Source organism: Ranitomeya imitator, chromosome 4 (genome assembly GCF_032444005.1).
Source record: "Ranitomeya imitator isolate aRanImi1 chromosome 4, aRanImi1.pri, whole genome shotgun sequence".
NCBI classification, from domain to species: Eukaryota; Metazoa; Chordata; class Amphibia; order Anura; family Dendrobatidae; genus Ranitomeya; species Ranitomeya imitator.
The window spans coordinates 536,765,470-536,792,263 of record NC_091285.1 but is presented as its reverse complement, the minus strand read 5'-3'; the positions used below and the strand labels follow the sequence as shown (position 1 = coordinate 536,792,263).

The window sequence follows — 26,794 nt, the reverse complement described above, 5'->3', positions numbered from 1 at the left end:
TGCTCGGGAAAACCCGAGCAACGACTACACTCGCTCATCACTAATAATGAGATGAGACTATGTAAATATACAGTGGGTACGGAAAGTATTCAGACCCCTTTACATTTTTCACTCTGTTTCATTGCAGCCATTTGGTACATTCAAAAAAGTTCATTGTATTTCTCATTAATGTACACTCTGTACCGCATCTTGACTTTAAAAAAACAGAAATGTAGTAATTTTTGCAAATTTATTAAAAAAGAAAACTGAAATCACATGGTCATAAGTATTCAAACCCATTTGCTCAGTATTGAGTAGAAGCACCATTTTGAGCTAGTACAGCCATGAGTCTTCTTGGAAATGATGCAACAAGTTTTTCACACCTGGATTTGGGGATCCTCTGCCATTCTTCCTTGCAGATCCTCTCCAGTTCCATTAGGTTTCATGGTGAACATTGGTGGACAGCAATTTTTAGGTCTCTCCATAGATGCTCAACTGGGTTTAGGTCAGGGCTCCGGCTGGGCCAGTCAAGAATGGTCACAGTTGATCTGTAGCCACTGCTTTATTTTATCTGTGTGCTGAGGGTCATTCTTGTAGGAAGGTGAACCTTCGGCCTAGTCAGAGGTCCAGAGCACTCTGGAAGAGGTTTTCATCCAGGAAATCTCTGTACTTGGCCGCATTCATGTTTCCTTCAATGGCAACCAGTCATCCTGTACCTGCAGCTGAAAACCCCCCCTTAGCATGATGCTGCCACCACCATGTTTCACTAATGGGAAAATATTGGGTAGGTGATGAGCAGTGCCTGGTTTTCTCCACACATACCGCTTAGAATTATCACCAAAAAGGTCTTTCTTCGTCTCATCAGACCAGAGAATATTATTTCTCATAGTCTGGGAGTCCTTCATGTATTTTTTAGCAAACTCTATGTGGGCTTTCATATGTCTTGCACTGAGAAGAGGCCTCCGTCGGGCCACTCTGCCATAAAGTCCTGACTTGTGGAGGGCTGCAGTGATAGTTGACTTTGTGGAACTTTCTCCCAACTCCCTACTGCATCTCTGGAGCTCAGCCACAGTGATCTTGGGGTTCTACTTTACCTTTCTCACCAAGGCTCTTCTCCCACGATTGCTATTTGGCTGGATGGCCAGGTCTAGGAAGGCTTCTCGTGGTCCCAAACTTCTTCCATTTAAGGATTATGGAGGCCACTGTGCTCCTAGGAACCTTGAGTACTGCAGAAATTCTGTGGTAACCTTGGCCAGATCTGTGCCTTGCCACAATTCTGTCTCTGAGCTACTTGGCAAGTTCCTTTGACCTCATGATTCTCATTTGGTCAGACATGCACTGTGAGCTGTGAGGACTTATATAGACAGGTGTGTGCCTTTCCAAATCAAGTCCTATCAGTTTAATTAAACACAGCTGGAGTCCAATGAAGGAGTAGAACCATCTCAAGGAGGATCACAAGGAAATGGACAGCATGTGACTTAAATATGAGTATCTGAGCAAAGGGTCTGAATACTTACGATCATGTGATATTTCAGTTTTTCATTTTATTAAATTTGCAATAATTTCTACATTTCTGTTTTTTCAGTCAAGATGGGGTGCAGAGTTTACGTTAATGTGAAAAAATTGAACTTTTTGAATTTAACAAATGGCTGCAATGAAACAAAGAGTGAAAAATTTAAAGGGGTCTGAAAACTTTCCGTACCCACTGTATATAGTATATAGTTGTAGCTGTTGTAGCATTGTAGCTGGTCCATCCTGCATGTCCACATGTATATTTTTTCTCTCTTAACCCTGCTTATACAGGTACTATACAGATGATCAGGTTTTTAAATACATCAGATAGGGATTATATACAGTTAGGTCCATATATATTTGGACAGAGACAACATTTTTCTAATTTTGGTTATAGACATTACCACAACGAATTTTAAACAAAATAATTCAGATGCAGTTGAAGTTCAGACTTTCAGCTTTCATTTGAGGGTATCCACATTAAAATTGGATGAAGGGTTTAGGAGTTTCAGCTCCTTAACATGTGCCACCCTGTTTTTAAAGGGGCCAAAAGTAATTGGACAATTGACTCCAAGGCTATTTCATGGACAGGTGTGGGCAATCCCTTCGTTATGTCATTCTCAATTAAGCAGATAAAAGGCCTTTAGTTGATTTGAGGTGTGGTGCTTGCATTTGGAAGGTTTTGCTGTGAAGTAAACATGCGGTCAAAGGAGCTCTCCATGCAGGTGAAACAAGCCATCCTTAAGGCTGCGAAAACAGAAAAAACCCATCCGAGAAATTGCTGCAATATTAGGAGTGGCAAAATCTACAGTTTGGTACATCCTGGGAAAGAAAGAAAGCACTGGTGAACTCATCAATGCAAAAAGACCTGGGCGCCCACGGAAGACAACAGTGGTGGATGATCGCAGAATAATCTTCATGGTGAAGAGAAACCCTTTCACAACAGCCAACCAAGTGAACAACACTCTCCAGGAGGTCATCAATATCCAAATCTACCATAAAGAGAAGACTGCATGAAAGTAAATACAGAGGGTTCACTGCACGGTGCAAGCCACTCATAAGCTTCAAGAATAAAAATGCTAGACTGGACTTTGCTAAAAAACATCTAAAAAAGCCAGCACAGTTCTGGAAGAACATTCTTTGGACAGATGAAACCAAGATCAACCTCTACCAGAATGATGGAAAGAGAAAAGTATGGTGAAGGCGTGATACAGCTCATGATCCAAAGCATACCACATCATGTGTAAACCACGGCGGAGGCAGTGTGATGGCTTGGGCATGCATGGCTGCCGGTGGCTCTGGGTCACTAGTGTTTATTGATGATGTGACACAGGACAGAAGCAGCCAAATGAATTCTGAGGTATTCAGAGCCATACTGTGTGCTCAGATCCAGCCAAATGCAGCCAAACTGATTTGTCGTCGTTTCATACTACAGATGGACAATGACCCAAAACATAAAGTCAAAGCAACCCAGGAGTTTATTAAAGCAAAGAAGTGGAATATTCTTGAATGGCCAAGTCAGTCATCTGATCTCAACCGAATTGAGCATGCATTTCACTTGTTAAAAACTAAACTTCAGACAGAAAGCCCACAAACAAACAGCAACTGAAAACCACCGCAGTGAAGGCCTGGCCGAGCATCAAAAAGGCGGAAACACAGTGTCTGGTGATGTCCATGAGTTCAAGACTTCAGGCAGTCATTGCCAACAAAGGGTTTTCAACCCAAGTACTAAAAGTGAACATTTTATTTAAAATTATTGAATCCGTCCAATTACTTTTGGTCCCTTTAAAAACAGGGTGGCACATGTTAAGGAGCTGAAACTCCTAAACCCTTCATCCAATTTTAATGTGGATACCCTCAAATGAAAGCTGAAAGTCTGAACTTCAACTGCATCTGAATTGCTTTGTTTAAAATTCATTGTGGTAATATCTATAACCAAAATTAGAAAAATGTTGTCTCTGTCCAAATATATATGGACCTAACTGTACATTAGATAGGACTGCTCTATTATGGGTATACCTTGGCGATTGGTGGAGCAGCTTAACATACATTTTTTTGCAAAAAATGTATTAACTAAATACCCTGTATTTTTTTCATTTTTTGACTAGCACTTGCTTATTTACTGTGACTTTTTTACAACAGAGTATTTTTGACCTCTCTGTGCGTTTTTGTGTCTTCAAGTTCTTTGGTGGTGTGAACAGGTTTCTACAGACTTGTTCACTATGCAAGTAGCCCATGTGTTTTTGGTTCTATATAGTATATAGTGTAGTGTATATTTATAGCTTGGTTGCCATAAAAGGAGAGGGGCCCAAACACATTTCTTGCACAAGGGCGTCAAGTTGTCAGTGTCTGCCCCTGCTAGGTGGCTATAGGAGAAAAAAGTCAAGGAGTGGACTGCTGCTGGAGTCATTGATTCAAGAGCCACCACACACAGACTTATCCAGGACATGGGCTACAAGTGTCGCATTTCTTGTCAAGCCGCTCATGACCAATAGACAACGCCAGAAGCATCTTACCTGGGCAAAGAGAAAAAGAACTGGACTGTTGTTCAGAGGTCCAAGGTGTTGTTTTCAGATGAAAATAAATTTTGCATTTCATTTGGAAATCAATGTCCCAGAGTCTGGAGGAAGAGTGGAGAGGCACACAATCCAAGCTGCTTGAGGTCTAGTGTGAAGTTTCCACAATCAGTGATGGTTTGGGGAGCCATGTCATATGCTGGTGTAGGTCCACTGTGTTTTATCAAGACCAAAGTCAGCGCAGCCGTCTACCAGGAAATTGTAGAGCACTTCGTGCTTCCCTCTGCCGAAAAGCACCAACAGGAGTTACAGTTTGGGAATGAGGGTCTACATTATGCTCAGAACCTTCTTCATCTGGGCCTGGATCCGACTCACAAAGATTCTGGGCATCAGTGCAGATCATTTCCTCGTCTGGATTCACAGAAGCTCTGGAGCAGACCTCTGATTCTCAAGCTATAGTATGTGTAAACAGCTCTCAGACTCAACCATGTATGTTACTCCATGCTTAGACGGGCGGCTGGAGACTGGGGAGCTGTGAGGAAGCAAGTGCGATTGGGTTGACAACTCTGAGGACTGGAGTAGTTGTGATGTTGAAGTAGACATGGAGGAGAGCCCACCTGATCAAGCACTTGATATCCGTTCAAGCACCTGCTGTTTTTGTGCCTCATATGGAATTTTTGGCGATGCTTGTAGCGATGGTCGTAAGAAAGGGATCATATCAGATTGTCCACGAAAAGAAGTAAACATCTTACTTTGGCCGGAAGATGGTCTTTCTTCTGCAGATGTTACTGTTGCTTTACCACCTACCCCACGGACACAACCTTTTTTTCCCTTTCCAACATGCCTATTCCCCTTTACACCAGCAGCAGGCCTTTTGCCACTCATTTTAGTGCTTAACTAATTGGCAACTCTGTATCTGTAGTTGTTGGCACAACAACCGACGGATGAAAACCGAGCAGAACTGAATGGCCAAACTGTGGTACTAGGCCCTAAACTAATAACTGGATTAGATGCAGTGAAAATTGAGATACACAGGCGGTATAATTTGTTTCACAGGCGGGCCACTCTGCTGACGTGCAGACACTGCTCTTAGGCCCTAAACTAATAACTGGATTAGATGCAGTGAAAATAGAGATGCACAGGCGGTATAGTTTGCTTCACAGGCGGGCTACTCTGCTGACGTGCAGACTCTGCTCCTAGGCTCTAAACTATTAACTGGATTAGATGCAGTGAAAATAGAGATACACAGGCGGTAAAGTTTGTTTCACAGGCGGGCTACTCACCGTATTTTTCGGACTATAAGACACACTGGACTATAAGACGCACCCAGGTTTTAGAGGTGGAAAATAGGGCAAAAAATATAAAATTTAATAACATGCTATTATATGTGGTGTTATTATATATAACAGTATGTTATTTTATTGGAAGCTGCGAGTAGAAGATGGTGCTGCAGGACGAGTGTGGTGTCTGTAAAGTACTATATGAAGACGCTGGAGGGTGTGTATAAGAATGGGAGCACAGGGCTTATATTTAAAGCACCACTCCAGAACTGAAAAATAACACTGGAGTGCTGCTTTAAGATCCCATTGGGAGGACTATAACTCCCAGCATGTCCTGCAGATCCTATGGCATGCTGGGAGTTATAGTTCACCACATGAGTGGCAGAGTGCTTTATTGTGTGTTGTAAAGACTAACCTTTTAATTGTACTGTATCAAAAAACTTGGCACTCAATAATGCTTGTAGAAAATAAAGTCATTTATTTTGCATCAGGACAAACAGATCAGCTGTAGCTCGTATCTTGCTAAACGTTTTCGGTCCTTTGAGGGAGTCAGCGTCTCAGCAAGCCACCAGCGCTCCAGGCAGTAGAACGTGCACAGTGTGGGCACATCGTATGCCCAAGCAGCTTTATCTGCTCAGTTACGGTCTCTATTAGTGCCTCTGAAATTTGCCTCTACATATAGTGTCAGCATACTCATGCATCTGGGTATATGTCCAGATCCTACGCTCCAGATAAACTTGCTCTGAGGAAGGTCCACAAAGGACCGAAAACGTTTAGCAAGATACGAGCTACAGCTGATCTGTTTGTCCTGATGCAAAATAAATGACTTTATTTTCTACAAGCATTATTGAGTGCCAAGTTTTTTGATATAGTTGATTTAAGGGGCTGGAAACCCTACTTGAGCACCTCTACTCACAAATCTATAGAGTGCCGTGTATCTTGTTCTTGTAACCTTTTAATTGTGGCAGCCAGCCAGCCCCACTGTAGTGAGGTGAAAAGCTGGAGCATCCCATGACTGCGCACACAGAGTCCTTTCTCTTGTTGCCTCTCCACAGCACAGGTCATAAGAGGAAGCCAGCAGATTCTAGTGGGGAGTCTGAAGGACCTGTGATGACATCAGAAGAGGGAGGGCTCTGTGCTGTCATGTGATGCTCCAGCCCACCCACTTCATGACATCACACAGGTCTTTATGCCCAGCACTCAGCATCCAGCCCAGGCAGGTATGCAGCGATCTTGTCCTTTCTGGCCCCTGCTGCTGCTCCCTCCTCCACCAGACACACAGACCTCCCCATCTGCTGCAGGAATCCAGCGCTGGGGAAAACATGTGTGTTTCAGTGAAGGACTATTCATTTGCTGTTCCCTGCTCACTGCTCAGTGCTGATAGGTGGGCGGGGAAGCGGCTAATGAATATTCACTGCACTTTAATCATCGGGACCATGTGGTTTCCCGAGCACTGGATTCTGGCAGCAGGGACATTTTTCTGCCTCCTGCAAGTGGGATCACAGTGCGATGCCACTCGCTGCTGCCCCCTCCCCACATGTTACATTCTGACCATAAGACGCACCCACACTTTCCTCCCAAATTTGGAGGAAAAAAAGTGCGTTTTATGGTCAGAAAAATAGGGTACCTCTCTCACCTACAGAGCTCTCATGAGTGCTGCAAAACATTACATCTTCTTACTTCATTTTGTCCATTACCCTACCCATGCTGTATATTCCTTTCCTATAGCTCTCTGTATAGCAAAGTCTGTTAGGCTTCCATGTACAATTAAAAAAATTATATTGATATGCATATTAAGCAGACATCACACTTTTGCCCTCATTCTAGTGAAGTAGGCCTATGGAAAGCTAAAGAGTAACCTCCAGGCATTGAAAAGTTATGAATTATTGCAATATACTTCATTACATTATTTTCCTTCCTTTGCTCCCAAAACATGCTGCAGTGCTCTTTCAATGCCAAACTCATGCTTCTTTAAAAGCTCCTTTCATCTGTTGCTTGGCAATATTCGTACATTATAGTCAAACATTTTGGGTACAGGAAATACCTTGACTACGTAAGGGGGAAGGGAGCTGAAACGTTCAGACATGGAGAGTCCCATACGCAGATGGAATATATGTAAAAATATTGCTGAGCAACAGGTGAAAGAGGCTTCTGTGGGAGCATGGTCTGGACATTGAAACAGCACTGCAGCATTCTGCTTGGGAGAAAGGAAAGCACAATAAGGTATTGCAGTATTTTACAAAAATTAATATCTTTTCAATGTCTTCAGGATAATTAAAACTATACTTTAAAGTATACATAAGGAAAAACTCCAGACATATGCTTTAGGCACAGTGTGCACTAAGCCAAAGACTAACATCCTCCATAATTCAAACCTCTTGCTCTAATTTGGAAGTCTTTTTTCATGCAACGTGTTTTTTCTTCGAAATGTGTTGAAACAAACCACCATCTTACTGTACTATACTGGGATATACATCTCAATTCTGCCTGCAGCATGGAATTTGTCCACTAACTCCCCTGAGGAAGGAAGGAGAACTTCCGAAACGCGCGTCGGGGAGGGTTGGAGACTGCATGTGCCCCTGCTGTATACCACTAGGTATGTGATTTTTGTGCTGATACTATGTATTTGGGCAGTTATTTGTCGATACTATATGTCTATACTCTTTAATTATTATTCCAGGGATACCATGCTGTCTGTTACCGCCTATGTATGTGTGGCATTGCCTGTCACTTTTTAGCCATGTCCTCTGTCAGTTGACTTTTTCATATTAATAAATATAATTGTTGCAATCTATCTTAATATTTCTTTTGACCTTTGTTCACTGAATTCTCTGTGGTGGTTCTCAATTTGATTTCAGTGGGTCTTCATTAGTTTAGTATAGTTGCTATGGGATATATACTTATTTACATCGAACATGTTGTATTCCCATAGCTATATGTGTTCCTCTGTTTGTTAACTCTCTTTACATTCTGATGTCTGTTGGTCACTTGCTGACCCGTGGATCCACTGCAGCTGATTTTCCACATTATATGCATTTTTGATAGAAAAGGTGAGTAATCTGAGGGCAAAATTTTCTGCATTTCTCAGATAATACCCTAGTTGCGCTGATCTCTCCTACAGTTTCTTGGTAATAATGAAAAACGACACAGGGGAAAAAGTATTGAACTCATGAAGAAAGTAGTGCAAAAACCCATGGAAAGTCATAAAACCAGCTGAAATCTATCAGTAATTAGAAAGCAATCCTGCCACTTAATGAAAAATAATATCAGCTGATTCAACTAATGGCCTATAAAAAGATGTCTCAGTACCAAGGTAACATACATAGTAACATAGTAACATAGTTAGTAAGGCCGAAAAAAGACATTTGTCCATCCAGTTCAGCCTATATTCCATCATAATAAATCCCCAGATCTACGTCCTTCTACAGAACCTAATTGTGTGATACAATATTGTTCTGCTCCAGGAAGACATCCAGGCCTCTCTTGAACCCCTCGACTGAGTTCGCCATCAATCCCTCGACTGAGTTCGACTGAGATGCCACACAAGAAGCATCTCATGATGGGTAAAACCAGTGAGCTATCGCAAGACCTTCCCAAACTTATTGTTGCAAAACATACTGATAGTATAGGTTACAAAAGAATTTCTACTGAACTACTGAAAGTTCCAGTGAGCACTGTTGGGGCCATAATCCAGAAGTGGAAAGAACATAATTTCACCAGAAACCAGCCATGACCAGGTGTTGCCTGCAGGATTTCAGACAGAGGAATGAAAATAATTATTAGAAGAGTTGTCCAAGAGCCAAGTACCACCTGTGGAGAGCTACAGAAAGATCTGGAATTAGCAGGTATAAGGGTTTCAAAGAAAACTATCAATAATGCACTCAACCTCCATGGCCTGTATGCACATTCACCATGCAAGACTCCACTGCTGAACAAAAAAGAATATTAAAGTTTGCTGAACAACATTTATACAGTCCTCTGAAATACTGAGATAATAAAGTCTGGTCAAATGAGACCAACATTGAACTCTTTGGATGCCATAATACACACCATATTTGGAGGTCAAAAGGCACTGCTTATTGCCCTAAAAGCATCATACCAACATTGAAGTTTGAAGGTGGGAAAATCATGGTGTGGGGCTGTTTTTCAGCATACTGCACTGGCAAACTTCATATAATTGAAGGAAGGATGAATGGACAAATGTACTGAGACATTCTTAATAAAAATCTGCTGCCATCTACCAGGATAATAAAGATGACATGAGGGTGGACATTTCAGCAAGACAATAATCCCAAAACACACAGCCAAGGAAGCTCTCAATTGGTTTAAGAGAAAGAAAATAAAGCTGCTAGAGTGGCCCAGCCAATAACCTGATTTATGGAAGGAACTAAACTTCAGAGTTTGTAGACAGAGACCACGGAACCTTCTGTGTTTGTGTGGAAGAATGGGACAAAATCACACCTCAAGAATGCATGTGACTAATTTCTACATACAGAAGGTATCTTGAAGCTGTCATCATCAAAAAAGTATTAAATTTCAGTAAGCGCAGACAATACGTTTTCCCTGTGACATTTCTTATTATTACACATAACTTAATTTATGGACATTTGTGGTTTGTTTGTTTTTTGTGTGGATTGGATAAGTTGTTACCAACATCCGCTTAGAATGTTATGTCAATAACATCTTTAGAAATATATTTACTTTGAAAATTGGTGACGTGTTCTATACTTGTTTCACCCTCTGTAAGTAACAATTACTGTCATTACTTGGCTGCTTTTAAATGTGGTCCATTAAGGCTGTTATGATTATTGACTTCAGGTATTTTTTGCTCAAACAACAAACTGTAACTTTTCTCATGTTCAGATGAAAGACAGTAATTCAACTTAGAATAAACAAAATAAATACATAGGAAATCCATTAGCCTTACATAAAAGTAATATACCAGTAGGAATAAGCAGCTTGAATAAACTCAGCAAATCTCACATTGCAACAGCAGAAAGCTCTGGGGCTAATAAAAGTTTTACTATATTAAGCAGATTTATTTGGCCTTTTGACTCAAACATTAAGTCTTTTTCTTGCTGAACACACACATTCCATTTCTGTAAATTATTACATTTTTCACCTTTTATTTTTTACTGATCTGACCCAGTCTACTGTTTCGTCTCATGCACATGCAGCTGGTTAGGGTGCTGCACTGCGACCTTCAGACCTGCATTGACAGCCGGAGCTGTGTTGCCAGGAAGCACCGGCTCTGTTTATGGCTAATGCTTAGATACACATTCTTTACAGCAAAAACTGTTCCAGATACAAAAAAATAGCTAGGGCTTAATGCCCATATACACACAACTGTAGGACTCAATTGTACTACACAAGTAAAATGTGTGTGGGTATATGTGGAAAAACACGTATGTACTCTTTGATTGAAAGTATTTTGGTAGGCTAAAAAAAAGCATCTTTAAATCAAATACTGCGCAACATATACAGTGGGGCAAAAAAGTATTTAGTCAGTCAGCAATAGTGCAAGTTCCACCACTTAAAAAGATGAGAGGCATCTGTAATTTACATCATAGGTAGACAAACTGAGAAAAAAAATCCAGAAAATCACATTGTCTGTTTTTTTAACAATTTATTTGCATATTATGGTGGAAAATAAGTATTTGGTCAGAAACAAAATTTCATCTCAATACTTTGTAATATATCCTTTGTTGGCAATGACAGAGGTCAAACGTTTTCTGTAAGTCTTCACAAGGTTGCCACACACTGTTGTTGGTATGTTGGCCCATTCCTCCATGCAGATCTCCTCTAGAGCAGTGATGTTTTTGGCTTTTCGCTTGGCAACACAGACTTTCAACTCCCTCCAAAGGTTTTCTATAGGGTTGAGATCTGGAGACTGGCTAGGCCACTCCAGGACCTTGAAATGCTTCTTACGAAGCCACTCCTTCGTTGCCCTGGCGGTGTGCTTTGGATCATTGTCATGTTGAAAGACCCAGCCACGTTTCATCTTCAATGCCCTTGCTGATGGAAGGAGGTTTGCACTCAAAATCTCACGATACATGGCCCCATTCATTCTTTCATGTACCCGGATCAGTGGTCCTGATAACTTTGTGCAAAAGAAAACATAAAACAAAAGGGATCCCGGGTCAACAAAGGGATCCCTTTAAGAAATAACCCTAGACGGGTTTAAGGCAGCAAAAGCAGGAAACAGTTAACTATTTACATTTGTTGGGGTTTCGAGGTTTAGTGCTGTAACTCAGCGGGTAGCACCGGTCGGAGTAGCCCAGCTGGATACTGGCGGCTACCAGGTGCCACATAAGGGGCTCCCTCACTCCAGATGGGGGTCTTATGGCTTTGCATATCTCTTTTCTCATCCGATGCGGTATCAATGTCACTAATCGGTTTCTCCGGTATAGTCAAGTCGTTAGGGATCGGTGTTCGAATGTCAGTTTTGGTAGTAGGTGCAGTAGTATAAATGATGCACACAGTGGTAGTAGTGCTGGGACTCGTCAGTTCAGAGGTAGTCTTAGTCAGGAAAGTAAGCTAGGAGAACAACTAATATAGAGAGGAAACGCGTAGGGAAGGTTACATTATCTTGGTGGGTACAATATACTAGACTGACTTGGGGACTGCCCTTGTCAGGGCGGGAGCTACACAGGGGCATGACTGGGGTAGTATAGAATTTCTCTCCCCCTCCCCCTAAGAATACTATTGGATGCTCCCGCAAAGAAAAGGACTATTTGGTGAGACAAAACCATTTTTTTAACAGAGCACTGGTTATATGAGCACGTTTTGGCACTTTAGCACATGTTGCGCCATTATCCATTTGATATTTTAAACGTTGTCTATTAAAAGTTACGTTTTAGGTTTATGTATATATATTAGTTGTTCTCCTAGCTTACTTGCCTACTGTTTTTTGAGGACCTCTAGGGGTATCATATCTGGATACACCCTATACGTGGCTTATATTGGTATTTTTCTTTCTGTTATGGCTGGTTTCTTGTCGGCAGGACCTGATACTGATTCATGGCTCACTGAGGCCAAAGACATATTTTCTGAGAAAACCTTTGCTCAGAAAAAATATACTCCAACATACACAACAGCGTTCAAAGATCTCAATAAACTCTATAAGGAACACACGAGCTCATGGTGGGAAATCCAGAGCCTGGAAACATATATTAAGAACAATATAGTCCCTAGGGGATTACGGATCACCTTATTGCCAGCTCCTCGATGCCGGAACCCCTAGCTTCTAAGCAGTTGGGAAAAAGAGGCAACGAATAGTTCCCTCAGATGTATGAATCTATTGGTTAATGAGGAAAAAAACAATTTTGAAAAATTAAATACAAAATTGAAGGAGCAAATTGAGATTGTTAAAAAGTTTAAAGAGGAAAGTGACTTTAGTATTAAGGAAACTCAGTTACAAAACTCTATTGAGAAATTTCAATATAAATTAAAGGAGATGAAACATAAGCAATATCTAAGAAATCTCCAGGACTTCAAGGATAATAAGATCTACCAGGTCCTTGGAGATCGGTTGGAGAGAGGCGAAAGAAAAACGGACCTCTCCTCAACCGAAACTGACCTCTCTGACACAGAAATCAGGCAGAGGACTACACGGGGTCGACAAAGAGGAAGGAATAGAGGTTACTCAAGAGGAGGTGGCTATCATTCATCTACAAGACCTGGTTTTTTAGACAGCACGTATTCCCTCAGGAGCAGGAATCCCCTTCACAGGGACTAGAATTACAGGTAGTAAACCTCTCAGATAGAACTATAAGCGAACCCGAGATGATGGTACTCAGTAAAGGGCTATCCTTAATTCCCACAACTGATTTTTCTACCTTTGATTGTATTAAGGACATTAATTTATTTGTGAGAAAACTGAGATGGCACAAATTTTTCAAACAACAGAATAAAAAGGTGTGCGCCAATCTAGACATCCCAGTGGATATACTTCAGGATGTCCAGCTTTTGGCTAATTTAGATCAGATTCCACCATCTTTGAGTGGATAAGGCCCCTTTTCATCCTTAAAAGAAAAGAGCACTAAGATGCCGCCAGTGGGCAGTGATGTTTCGGCCATTGATGTATTTCTCAATTTGACTACTGAAGACGAGATCAAGCAGAGGGAAGGAGCACATGTTAGACACAACCTAACAAAAATTCAGGTTGAAGCACTCCGGAAATTGGAGGAGGACACATCAATAGTTGTTAAACCCTCTGATAAAGGGGGGAACATAGTCGTGATGACTGTGGATGGATATAGGGATATGTGCCTTTCTCTCTTGAATGATTGAACAACGTATACTAGAGTAACCAGCAATCCTGTAGAGGCCACAAAAAAAGAACTGAAAGACATACTTGATGGAGCTAGAAATGACAAACTGATCAGTGAGGAAGAATATTCCTATCTACTTCCCAGACATCCAGTGGTAGCGACCTTCTATGCACTCCCAAAAATACATAAGGGGCTTTGTTCCCTTAAGGGTAGACCTATTGTATCGGGTATTGGAAGTGTTAGTCATCACATAGGCATATACCTCGATGAGATACTCAGACCCTTTGTGAGCTCGTTACCATCTTATATCAGAGACACAGCTGACCTTTTAAACAAACTGGATAATATTAATATTGAATCAGGAGTGTATTTAGCTAGTATCGACATTGAAGCGCTTTATTCATCTATTCCACATAGATTCGGTATCATAGGGGTTAAGCATTTTCTGACTACTAGAGGCTGTCAGTATACCCCTCATAATGAACTGATTATTTCTCTCCTCCAGCTTGTTTTACAGAAAAACTTTTTCAGCTTTGATGGTAAAGTCCTCCACCAGCTCAGGGGCACCGCTATGGGTAATCCATGTGCGCCTAGTTACGCCAACCTGTTCATGGGCTGGTGGGAGGACACCATCGTTTTCTCTGACAAGTACACACATCTGACCAATCACATTGACCTTTGGGTCAGATTTATCGATGATATTTTCATCCTATGGCGGGGCACTATAGTGGAGTTTCAGGAGTTCATCAATCTGTTAAATCTGAATGAGATGGACCTGAGACTCACATATGAAATTGACCCCAAAAAACTAGCATTTCTTGATGTTTTGATTACAAAGTCTGAAAGGGGGGACACCTTGGAAACTACCATTTTCCGTAAACCCACCTCTACAAATTCTTTGTTGAGGTGGGAAAGCCACCACCCTTACTCTTTGAAAAAGGGAATACCTAAAGGTCAATATTTGAGGCTTAAAAGAAACTGCTCAAACACAAAGGACTTTAAAATCAAGGCGGATGATCTCCGCCAAAGTTTCCTAACAAAGGGTTACCCTGATAAAATACTGAGAGATGCTTTCAAAAATGTGAATCAGAAAGAGAGAAGAGAACTAATGATACCCAAAAAGAAAGCTGAGGATTTGGATGGTAGGGCACGGCTCATATGTACTTATGACAATGGGGCCCAAATGGTTAGAGAAATTATTCAAAAACATTGGGGTATACTCCAAATGGATGAGGACATTAAGGATTTTGTAGGGGAGAGACCACAGATAACCTATAGGAAGAGTAAAACAATAGGTAATCGTTTGGTGCACAGTCATTTTGTTGCACCCACAACAGATAAAATGTGGTTACCAGCTAGAACACAGGGAAGTTACCGATGTGGGGATTGTGTGGCCTGCGAATACATATCGGTATGCAAAAAGTTTGATGGTCCCTATAGATCCTTTGAGATCAGAGACTTCATCAATTGTAAAACTAAGGGCATTATTTACCGCATTTCTTGCAGATGTGGCAAGTCTTATGTTGGAAAGACCATTAGAGAATTTAGGAGGAGAATAGGAGAACACATAGGCGATATTCGAAACAGGAGAGATACACCTGTAGCCAAACATGAAAATGGATCACATAATGGGGACCTTAAGTGTTATGAATAGGTAATTCAGAACCACAATGGACCTTGAAGTTCAGAGCACACAAAGTGACCTGACAATAAGCAAAAAACATAGGACGAGCTCTGAGACGTGGGAACTCTGCTGACCGCAATCCCTAATCCTATCACACCACACTAGAGGTAGCCGTGGATTGCGCCTAACGCTCCCTATGCAACTCAGCACAGCCTGAGAAACTAGCTAGGCCTGAAGATAGAAAAATAAGCCTACCTTGCCTCAGAGAAATTCCCCAAAGCAAAAGGCAGCCCCCCACATATAATGACTGTGAGTTAAGATGAAAGTACAAACACAGAGATGAAATAGATTTAGCAAAGCGAGGCCCGACTTACTGAATAGACCGAGGATAGGAAAGATAGCTTTGCGGTCAACACAAAAACCTACAAAACAACCACGCAGAGGGGCAAAAAGACCCTCCGCACCGACTAACGGTACGGAGGTGCTCCCTCTGCGTCTCAGAGCTTCCAGCAAGCAAGAAAAACCAAAATAACAAGCTGGACAGAAAATAAAGCAAACAAAAATAACACAAGCAGAACTTAGCTTATGCTGAGCAGACAGGCCACAGGAACGATCCAGGAGGAAGCAAGACCAAAACTAGAACATTGACTGGATGCCAGGATCAAAGCACTAGGTGGAGTTAAATAGAGCAGCACCTAACGACTTAACCTCATCACCTGAGGAAGGAAACTCAGAAGCCGCAGTACCACTTGTGACCACAGGAGGGAGCTCGACCACAGAATTCACAACAGTACCCCCCCCCCCTTGAGGAGGGGTCACCGAACCCTCACCAGAGCTCCCAGGCTGAAAGGCACGAACAAGATCGGCAGCATGGACATCAGAGGCAAAGACCCAGGAATTATCTTCCTGACCATAATCCTTCCACTTAACCAGATACTGGAGTTTCCGTCTCGAAACACGAGAATCCAAAATCTTCTCCACTATATACTCCAACTCCCCCTCCACCAAAACCGGGGCAGGAGGATCAACAGATGGAACCATAGGTGCCACGTATCTCCGCAACAATGACCTATTGAATACGTTATGGATGGAAAAAGAATCTGGAAGGGTCAAACGAAAAGACACAGGATTAAGAACCTCAGAAATCCTATACGGACCAATGAAACGAGGCTTAAACTTAGGAGAGGAAACCTTCATAGGAATATAACGAGATGACAACCAAACCAAATCCCCAACACGAAGTCGGGGACCCACACAGCGTCTGCGATTAGCGAAACGTTGAGCCTTCTCCTCTGACAAGGTCAAATTGTCCACTACATGAGTCCAAATCCGCTGCAACCTGTCCACCACAGTATCCACACCAGGACAGTCCGAAGACTCAACCTGCCCTGAAGAGAAACGAGGATGGAACCCAGAATTGCAGAAAAACGGCGAAACCAAAGTAGCCGAGCTGGCCCGATTATTAAGGGCGAACTCAGCCAACGGCAAAAAGGACACCCAATCATCCTGATCAGCAGAAACAAAACATCTCAGATATGTTTCCAAGGTCTGATTGGTTCGTTCAGTTTGGCCATTTGTCTGAGGATGGAAAGCCGAGGAAAAAGACAAATCAATGCCCATCCTAGCACAAAATGCTCGCCAAAACCTCTAAACAAACTGGGAACCTCTGTCAGAAACGATGTTCTCTAGAATGCCATGTAAACGAACCACATGCTGGAAGAACAACGGCACCAAATCAGAGGAGGAAGGCAATTTAGACAAGGATACCAAATGGACCATCTTAGATAAGCGATCACAAACTACCCAAATGACCGACATTTTTTGAGAGACGGGGAGATCCGAAATAAAATCCATAGAGATATGTGTCCAAGGCCTCTTCGGGACCGGCAAGGGCAAAAGCAACCCACTGGCACGAGAACAGCAGGGCTTAGCCCGAGCACAAATCCCACAGGACTGCACAAAAGAACGCACATCCCGCGACAGAAACGGCCACCAAAAGGATCTAGCCACTAAATCTCTGGTACCAAAGATTCCAGGATGACCAGCCAACACCAAACAATGAACCTCAGAGATAACTTTATTCGTCCACCTATCAGGGACAAACAGTTTCTCCGCTGGGCAACGATCAGGTTTATTAGCCTGAAATTTTTGCAGCACCCGCCGCAAATCAGGGGAGATGGCAGACACAATTACTCCCTCTTTGAGAATACCCGCCGGCTCAAGCAAACCCGGAGAGTCGGGCACAAAACTCCTAGACAGGGCATCCGCCTTCACATTTTTAGAGCCCGGAAGGTACGAAACCACAAAGTCAAAACGGGAGAAAAACAGCGACCAACGAGCCTGTCTAGGATTCAACCGTTTGGCAGACTCGAGATAAGTCAAGTTCTTGTGATCAGTCAAGACCACCACGCGATGCTTAGCTCCTTCAAGCCAATGACGCCACTCCTCGAATGCCCACTTCATGGCCAGCAACTCTCGATTGCCAACATCATAATTTCGCTCAGCAGGCGAAAACTTCCTGGAAAAGAAGGCGCATGGCTTCATCACCGAGCAATCAGAACCTCTTTGTGACAAAACAGCCCCTGCTCCAATTTCAGAAGCATCAACCTTGACCTGGAACGGAAGCAAAACATCTGGTTGACACAACACAGGGGCAGAAGAAAAACGACGCTTTAACTCTTGAAAAGCTTCCACAGCAGCAGAAGACCAATTGACCACATCAGCACCCTTCTTGGTCAAATCAGTCAATGGTTTAGCAATACTAGAGAAATTACAGATGAAGCGACGATAAAAATTAGCAAAGCCAAGGAACTTTTGCAGACTCTTCAGAGATGTCGGCTGAGTCCAATCATAAATGGCCTGGACCTTAACAGGGTCCATCTCGATAGTAGAAGGGGAAAAAATGAACCCCAAAAATTAAACCTTCTGAACACCAAAGAGACACTTTGATCCCTTCACAAACAAAGAATTAGCACGCAGGCCTGGAACACCATTCTGACCTGCTTCACATGAGACTCCCAATCATCCGAGAAGACCAAAATATCATCCAAGTATACAATCAGGAATTTATCCAGGTACTCTCAGAAGATGTCATGCATAAAGGACTGAAATACTGATGGAGCATTGGCAAGTCCGAATGGCATAACTAGGTACTCGAAATGGCCCGCGGGCGTATTAAATGCAGTTTTCCATTCATCGCCCCGTTTAATACGCACAAGATTATATGCACCACGAAGATCTATCTTGGTGAACCAACTAGCCCCCTTAATCCGAGCAAACAAATCAGATAGCAGCGGCAAGGGGTACTGAAATTTGACCGTGATTTTATTTAGAAGGCAGTAATCAATACAAGGTCTCAGCGAACCATCCTTCTTGGCCACAAAAAAGAACCCTGCTCCCAATGGTGATGACGACGGCCGAATATGACCCTTCTCCAAGGATTCTTTTACGTAACTCCGCATAGTGGCGTGCTCAGGTACAGATAAATTAAACAGTTGACCCTTAGGAAACTTAGTACCAGGAATCAACTCGATAGCACAATCACAATCCCTATGTGGAGGTAGGGCATTGGACTTGGGCTCATCGAATACATCCCGGTAATCAGACAAGAACTCTGGGACCTCAGAAGGGGTGGATGATGAGATAGACAGAAATGGAACATCACCATGTACCCCCTGACAGCCCCAGCTGGACACAGACATTGATTTCCAATCTAATACTGGGTTATGGACTTGTAGCCATGGCAACCCCAACACGACCACATCATGCAGATTATGCAACACCAGAAAGCGAATATCCTCCTGGTGCGCAGGAGCCATGCACATGGTCAGCTGGGTCCAATACTGAGGCTTATTCTTGGCCAAAGGCGTAGCATCAATTCCTCTCAATGGAATAAGACACTGCAAGGGCTCCAAGACAAACCCACAGCGTCTAGCAAACTCCAAGTCCATCAAATTTAGGGCAGCGCCTGAATCCACAAATGCCATGACAGAATAGGAAGACAAAGAGCAGATCAAAGTAACGGACAAAAGAAATTTCGACTGTACCATACCAATGGTGGCAGACTTAGTGAACCGCTTAGTGCGCTTAAGACAATCGGAGATAGCATGAGTGGAATCACCACAGTAGAAACACAGCCCATTCTGACGTCTGTGTTCTTGCCTTTCAGCTCTGGTCAAAGTCCTATCGCACTCAGGAATCTGACTATTAGGAGCAGTGCCTAGTAAAAAGGCTATAAAGGCACAGATGATTGGCCTCGGGGAGACCAAAACATCCAACACCGCGGAGACACCATCACGTGTTTCTCAACGCAGTGATTCCAGAACAGTCAGATTCCTACTCCACACTGATGAGGGGCAAAAACCCCGAAACAGCTGTCTGTGGATGGATACCATGCTTGGCATAGGTGGCTTTCCTTCATAGGATGCTGCCCTTCCCGTGGTTGTTCCTTCCCGGGGAAAGGCCTGGCTATTCACTGCTTGCGTCGAGAAACACGTGATGGTGTCTCCGCAGCTTCTTTACATGCATCTGCATATTTCCCATAAGGGATGGGGGCAGTGTTCTGGAATCACTGCGTTGAGAAACACGTGATGGTGTCTCCGCGGTGTTGGATGTTTTGGTCTCCCCGAGGCCAATCATCTGTGCCTTTATAGCCTTTTTACTAGGCACTGCTCCTAGTAGTCAGATTCCTACTCCACACTGATGAGGGGCAAAAACCCCGAAACAGCTGTCTGTGGATGGATACCATGCTTGGCATAGGTGGCTTTCCTTCATAGGATGCTGCCCTTCCCGTGGTTGTTCCTTCCCGGGGAAAGGCCAGGCTATTCACTGCTTGCGTCGAGAAACCCATATTGTATAATGGCAGCACATGATGCTCCATACGGTATATTGGCTGCATATGATGCTCAATACTGTATAATGACCGCACATGATGCTCCATACTGTATAATGACTGCACATGATGCTCCATACTGTATAATGACCGCACATGATGCTCCATACTGTATATTGGCCGCACATGATACTTCGTACCGTATAATGGCCACACATAGCTACTCTACACACGCGGCTGCGCTCCGTACACTTTGCACACATGGCTCCGCTCCGTACACACGGCTCCACTCCATACATCTCATACACACACGGCTCCGCTCCATACACCTCGTACACATTCAGCTCCGCTCCATACACCTCATACACACACGGCTCCGCTCCATACACCTCATACACACACGGCTCCGCTCCATACACCTCATACACACACAGCTCTGCTCCATATATCTCGCACACACGGCACTACTCCGTACACCTCGTACACACACCACTTCGCTCCATACACATTGCACACGCTGCTCCGCTCCGTATACCTTGCACACACATGGCTCCACTGCGTACACCTCATACACATACGGCTCCTCTCCATATATCTCGTACACACACGGCACTACTCCGTACACCTTGTACACACACGGCTCCGGTCTATACACATTGCACACGCTGCTGCGCTCCGTATAACTTGTACACGCATGGCTCTGCTCCGCACACCTCGTACACATGTGGCTCTGCTCTGTACACCTCGTACACACGTGGCTCCGCTCCGTACACCTCGTACACACATGGCTCCGCTCCATACACCTTTCACACGCTGCTCCGTTCCGAACACCTCGTACACATGCGGCTGTGCTCCGTACACCTCGTACACATGGCTCCGTACACCTCTTACACACAACTCTGCTCTTACACACCTCTTACACACCTTTCACATGCTGCTCCACTCCGTACACCTCGTACACACGCGGCTATGCTCCATACACCTCGTACACATGCGACTGTGCTCCGTACACCTCGTACACACGGCTCCGTACACCTCTTACACACGACTCCGCTCCGTACACCTTTCACATGCTGCTCCGCTCCGTACACCTCGTACACACGCGGCTATGCTCCGTACACCTCGTACACCCGTGGCTGTGCTCCGTACACCTCGTACACACGGCTCCGTACACCTCTTACACACGACTCCACTCCGTACACCTTTCACATGCTGCTCCGCTCCGTACACCTCGTACACATGCGGCTGCGCTCTGTACACCTCATGCACACGGCTCCATATACCTCTTACACAAGACTCCGCTCCATACACCTTTCACACGCTGCTCCGATCCATACACCTCGTACACACACGGCTCTGCTACATCCACACTGTGTAAACACCTCCTGACCTCACACATACACTTACCCTCCTCCGGCAACATGGCAACCAGCAGAGTCCTGTACACGGAGGTCCTCCCGATCATGTGACCCCCTGACTCCTCCCGATCATGTGACCCCCCTGACTCCTCCCATCCTGTGACCTCATCACAGGTCCTGTGCGCACAGAGCAGCCATTATGTGGTGTGCTGCTGTGCGGGCCGGGTGCAAGGACTCAGGGAGCTCTCAGCTGACCGGGTGATATACACACCTCCCAACCAGTGAGGGACAATTAATGTCCCGCCCGGGATCGTGGGGCTGACTGTCAAAATCAGGACAGTCCCGCTGGATCCGGGACGGTTGGGAGGTATTATAACCATGACTACGGCTCTGGCTCTGCATCTTACACTGTGGCTGTATACTTCCTGCACAGAGAGCAGATGCTAAAATACCATTACAAGGCAGCAAACTGGTAATTGAGACTACAAGTGCAATTATGCATAAACCTACTACTTGTATTTCTAAAGTTCACTTATGATATTTAAAAGAGGGCTTTGACTAGTCGATGGGGGATTAGTGTCCCCTGACTTGTCGTCCCAATTAGATGTTATTACGCCCCTTTGGGAGTGATAACATAATTTACTAGGTCCATCGTCATTGCTAGCACTATACTTACCTAGAGCATGCCTGCGTCATCTTTCCCTCACTGCGTTCATTCTCTGAAGCCGGGTGTATACGTGCCGGCTTCATGGCAAGTTTTCTGCACTTCCGATTATGCGCAGTGCGCCCATAACAGTTCCTTACATTGACTCTGCGTAGCTTATAGTATTGGTTTGTCTTCTGACCAGAAGTCCAGCAGGATGGGTAATTTTTATCTCATGTCTATTGTCTGTTTTACTGCAAGCCCTCTCATATTACTACGTAGTTACGTCACTACACAAGGATTTAACTAGCATTTTTTATGCCAGGGAGCAAAACCGTTGGTCTTAATGTATGTCTATAAGTGTCATTTTCTATTGTACAGCCAAGAATTGTAAATGGAACATTTACAACAGCTCAAACAAATTCCAAGACATTGACCCGACCAGTGACTATGTATGGAATATATAGTCTCTTGCACTGTATATTGTTGCCAGTACAAACATTTAATATGCAGATTATATGTCCAGACAGCTATCAGAGGTTAATGAGCTGGAAAGTAGTTTGGTAACAGCACCCAGCAGTGCTGGCAGTGATACAGGATGAATGCCTGTAGGAAATTCTGACAGTCGCAATTAAGTACACCAATCAGCTATAACAATAAAACTACTAAAAAATGCAGTAAGCACTATAAGTTATCTTATTATATTGTCACCTGCCAAAGGGTGAGATATATCAGGAAGCCAGTAGTGAACAATCAATTATTAAAGTTGACATGTTGCAAGCAGGAAAAATGGGCAACATAAGAATCTAAGTGACTTTTGATAAGAGGTAAGTTATGATGGCTGGACAACTGGGTCATAACCACGGGCAAAACTACAGTACGTGTAGGGGTTGCAATCGCACCAGGGCCCTGAATCATAAGGATCATACGGTTATTTCTCAGATCACTCTCCTTTTGACCCTCTGTAATCTGGTTTATGCTCCTTACACTTTCCTGAAAGTTCCCTCACTAAAGCCTTTAACGATCTAGTAACAGCTACCGTATATACTTGTGTATAAGCCGAGATTTTCAGCACTTTTTTGTGCTGAAAACACCCTCCTCGGCTTATACACGATTCATTGTCCAGGAAGCCGGCAGGAGTTGGTGGCTGTGAAGACATCATACTCAACCTTTTGGCACCGATGTTGCATCTCAGATGGTCTCAGCGCTGGCAGCTCTTCCTGTGCTGAGCGGTTACGTGGTACCACTCATTAAGGTAATGAATATGCATGCGTCTCCACTCCCATAGGTGTGGAGCGCATATTCATTACCTTAATGAGCAGTACCACGTAACCACTCAACACAGGAAGAGCTGCTGCTCCGAGACAACGGAGATGCAGCGATGGCGCAAGGAGGGTGAGGAGGAGGGTGAGTAGGACGGAGAGGGGGTGAGATATGCATACAATGATGGGACCGGGGAAGCCATGCATACAATGATGGGACCGGGGGAGCCATACATACGGCAATGGGATCGGGGGAGCCATGCTGTCATGGTTAGGACAAGGTTAATGTCCTGTTCTCTCAGGGTTACGGTTGTTAGCCTCTCTTTCAAGATGGGAGGGCTATTTATACTCGTTCCTAACCTGTTTTCCTTGTCAGCTATAGGTTTACTTCAGTCTGTATGCTTGACATCTGAAGAGTGTGCCAGCTTGCATAGTGTCTTGCTGTCATATGCTTTATTCATTTTCCTGGATTACTGACCTCTGGCTTGGCTTCTGACTATTCCCTGACTCTCCCTGCTGGTATCTCGTTATCTCCTGGCTTCGACCTCTGCTTGTTTCACTATTCTTTTATGCTTGTCCATTCTCTGTTTCCCCGATGTCTGGCTCTGCCCCCTGACCTCCTCCCACTCTGTCACATGGCCTAAGATCCTGTTGTTTTACCTGATCATTCTGTTACATGTGTAAGGTCCCGTTGGTGATCAGGTTAGTAACCCGGTGTCTAGTCCAGCTCCGATGCTGCTGGGTGCAGTTTCCCCCGCAGCAGCAATACCCGGGTGTAGTGACACATGCATAAAATGATGGGACTGGAGGAGCCATGCATACAACGATGGGACCGGGGGAGCCATGCATACAACAGGGGGAACCACACATACTAGGACAGGATGGGGAGCTGTGCATAGCGGGACAGGGATGAGGGGACAATGCATACCCAGCTTATACTCAAGTCAATAAATGTACCCAGTTTTACGTGGCAAAATTAGGTGCCTTGGCTTATACTCGGGTCGGCTTATACTCCAGTATATACGGTAAATCTAAAGGTCACTGCTTCTTACTGATTCTCCTGGATCTCTCTGCTGCATTTGACACTGTGGATCACCAGCTCCTCCTCACTATGCTCCGCTCTATCGGGCTCAAGCACACTGTTCTCTCTTTCACTATATCTTTTTCTGGCTCCTCTTCCTCTCCTCCTTACTATCGGGTTTCCTCAGGGCTTAGTTTTAGGTCACCTCCTCTTCTCCTTGTATACTTCCCTTGGACAAAGAATCTGTAGATTTGGTTTCCAGTACGATCTCTATTTTGATGATACCCAATTATACACATCGTCTCCTGACATCACTCCTGCATTACTACAAAATACCAGTGACTGGCTCTAACATTATGTCCTCACTCTATCTAAAAAAGAATCAGTCAAAAACTGAATTCCTTGTGTTTCCTCACCCCCAATAACCTACCATCTCATACCCAATATTGACATTTCCACGCATGGTTCTACCGTTACTCCCTCGCAAATTATACTCTCAGCTGTCTCTCACCGGATCCATTCTGGTGCTCACAGGGTCTCTGCTTCCCAGTCCTGTCCTACTTGAAATCCCCACCAGAACCGCTGTTGCCAGGAGCATGCATTGCGGTCTATTTCTTTTGTGTCCATAAACTAAAAAAACACCTTAATGTATGTTCATATGTGATATTCTTGCAGCATTTTTCTTTGTGTATTTTTTTGTATGAGACAAAATACACTGCATTTAGCAATACCAATAAAGTAAATGAGATTTCTAAATTCTCATTCACATGTGGCGTTTTTCTTCATTGCTTTCTTTATACTGTTGAGTAAGTAAAATTGAACAAAAAAATGTTTATAATGTACACAGCATTTTTCCTGCCAACACTCTGGTTTTTGGAATAAAAAAGTCAGCAGCAAAAATGCTGCGTGTGAGCATAGCCTTTCTGTAGTTTTCAGGGAAAAGCAAAGGTTAGTGTAAGGGTATGTGTCCACATTCAGGATTGCATCAGGATTTGGTCAGGATTTTATGCAGGTAAAATCTTGACCAAATCTGCACCAGAGGTCACTGGCAGGTCACCTGCGCTGTCCTTGCGTTGTTTCTGCACTGTAAGGACATGCTGCGTTCTTAAAAGACGTGCGTTTTCGTGGGTATGCCGCATGCGTCTTTTAATGCATAGTGGAGACGGGATTTCATGAAATCCCCTCCACTATGCTGTAACATCTGGACGCTGCGTTTTTGACGCTGCGGCTCAACTCAGTGTCAAAAACGCAGCGTTTCCTGAACGTGGAAACATACCCTTATGCTGCGAAATCAAGCGATACACAACGCTGTAGCTGCTCACTGTGTTCTCGGATGTCCGGGAGGAAGTCATGTTGTCATCTATTTGTACTGTATTATAACCCAAACAATAGCACATCAGACCAGCACAATAATCAGGAGAACTTTATCTGGAGCGGCCGCACTACACAAGCTGTAACACAAACCTGTCTGATCACTGGCACACAATACGCCTGACATACTGTAGATCAGCACAGTGAAAGTCTATCTTCCCAGGAGGAAAGATTACAGTGTGTAGTGTAACAGAAACCCGCATCCAACCGTGAGCCAACCTCAGTGCGTGTGCGGAGTGGTACCAAATGCAGCACTTCTTAGTGTGACATTGTGTCAGCCTTTGTACCCTAAACTATGGCAGCGCACACAGATGGGATTAGTCTCCGCAGGTTTTCTCACTCGGCTGCCTAGACTTTTATTGTGCAAGACTCGGGAGACGCGCTGACTTTTAGCTGTTTTTATTGTGTTGTGACAGAATCCCCCAAAAATGTTTTCTTTTCTCTCCTATAGTGCAGAATAAAAATCTGTTGTAAAACCTCTAAATGCTTCCACACCATTAGGCAATATTCACACTTTGCGGATTTTGCTGCGGATCCGCAGCGGATTTGACCGCTGCGGATCCGCAGCAGTTTCCCATGAGTTTACATTTCAATGTAAACCTATGGGAAACAAAAAACGCTGTGCACATGCTGCAGAAAAATCCGCGCGGAAACGCTGCGGATTACATTCCGCAGCATGTCACTTCTTTTCTGCGGATTTTCAGCTGCTCCAATAGAAAACTGCAGTTGAAAATCCGCAGAAGAAAACGCAGTAAAAACCGCGATAAATCCGCAGTAAAAACCGCGATGGGTTTTCACTGCGGATTTTGCAATTCCGCTGCGGAAAAATCCGCAGTGGAATCTGCAAAGTGTGCACATAGCCTTACTTCCAATAGGAGGGCTCTCTAAAGAGAATGGACAGATGTAGCAAGCATTAGCATAAAGGGTCGTATCAAGTTTGGAAGCTAACCATCATCCAAGGTATAGGAAATATTTTACAATTGCAGGGGGTCTGAGTCTATCGCTGTGATTAGAGCTGTGGTTAGTCATGCCCATCTCAGCTTCATTCAGTCTTAAAGGGGTTATCTGGGATTATTTCTTTCTTTTACTATTGGCCTAAGAACTAGCAGGTAGGAAGTTGCTAC

General features: G+C 43.9%; 1 long non-coding RNA gene across 1 annotated transcript in view; it reads right to left on the bottom strand.

Annotated features, from left to right (window-relative positions):
• LOC138674249 (uncharacterized) overlaps nt 1-26,794 on the bottom strand; it is a 58,448-nt gene that overhangs the window by 15,855 nt on the left and 15,799 nt on the right. The gene's annotated exons all lie outside the window — the stretch shown is intronic.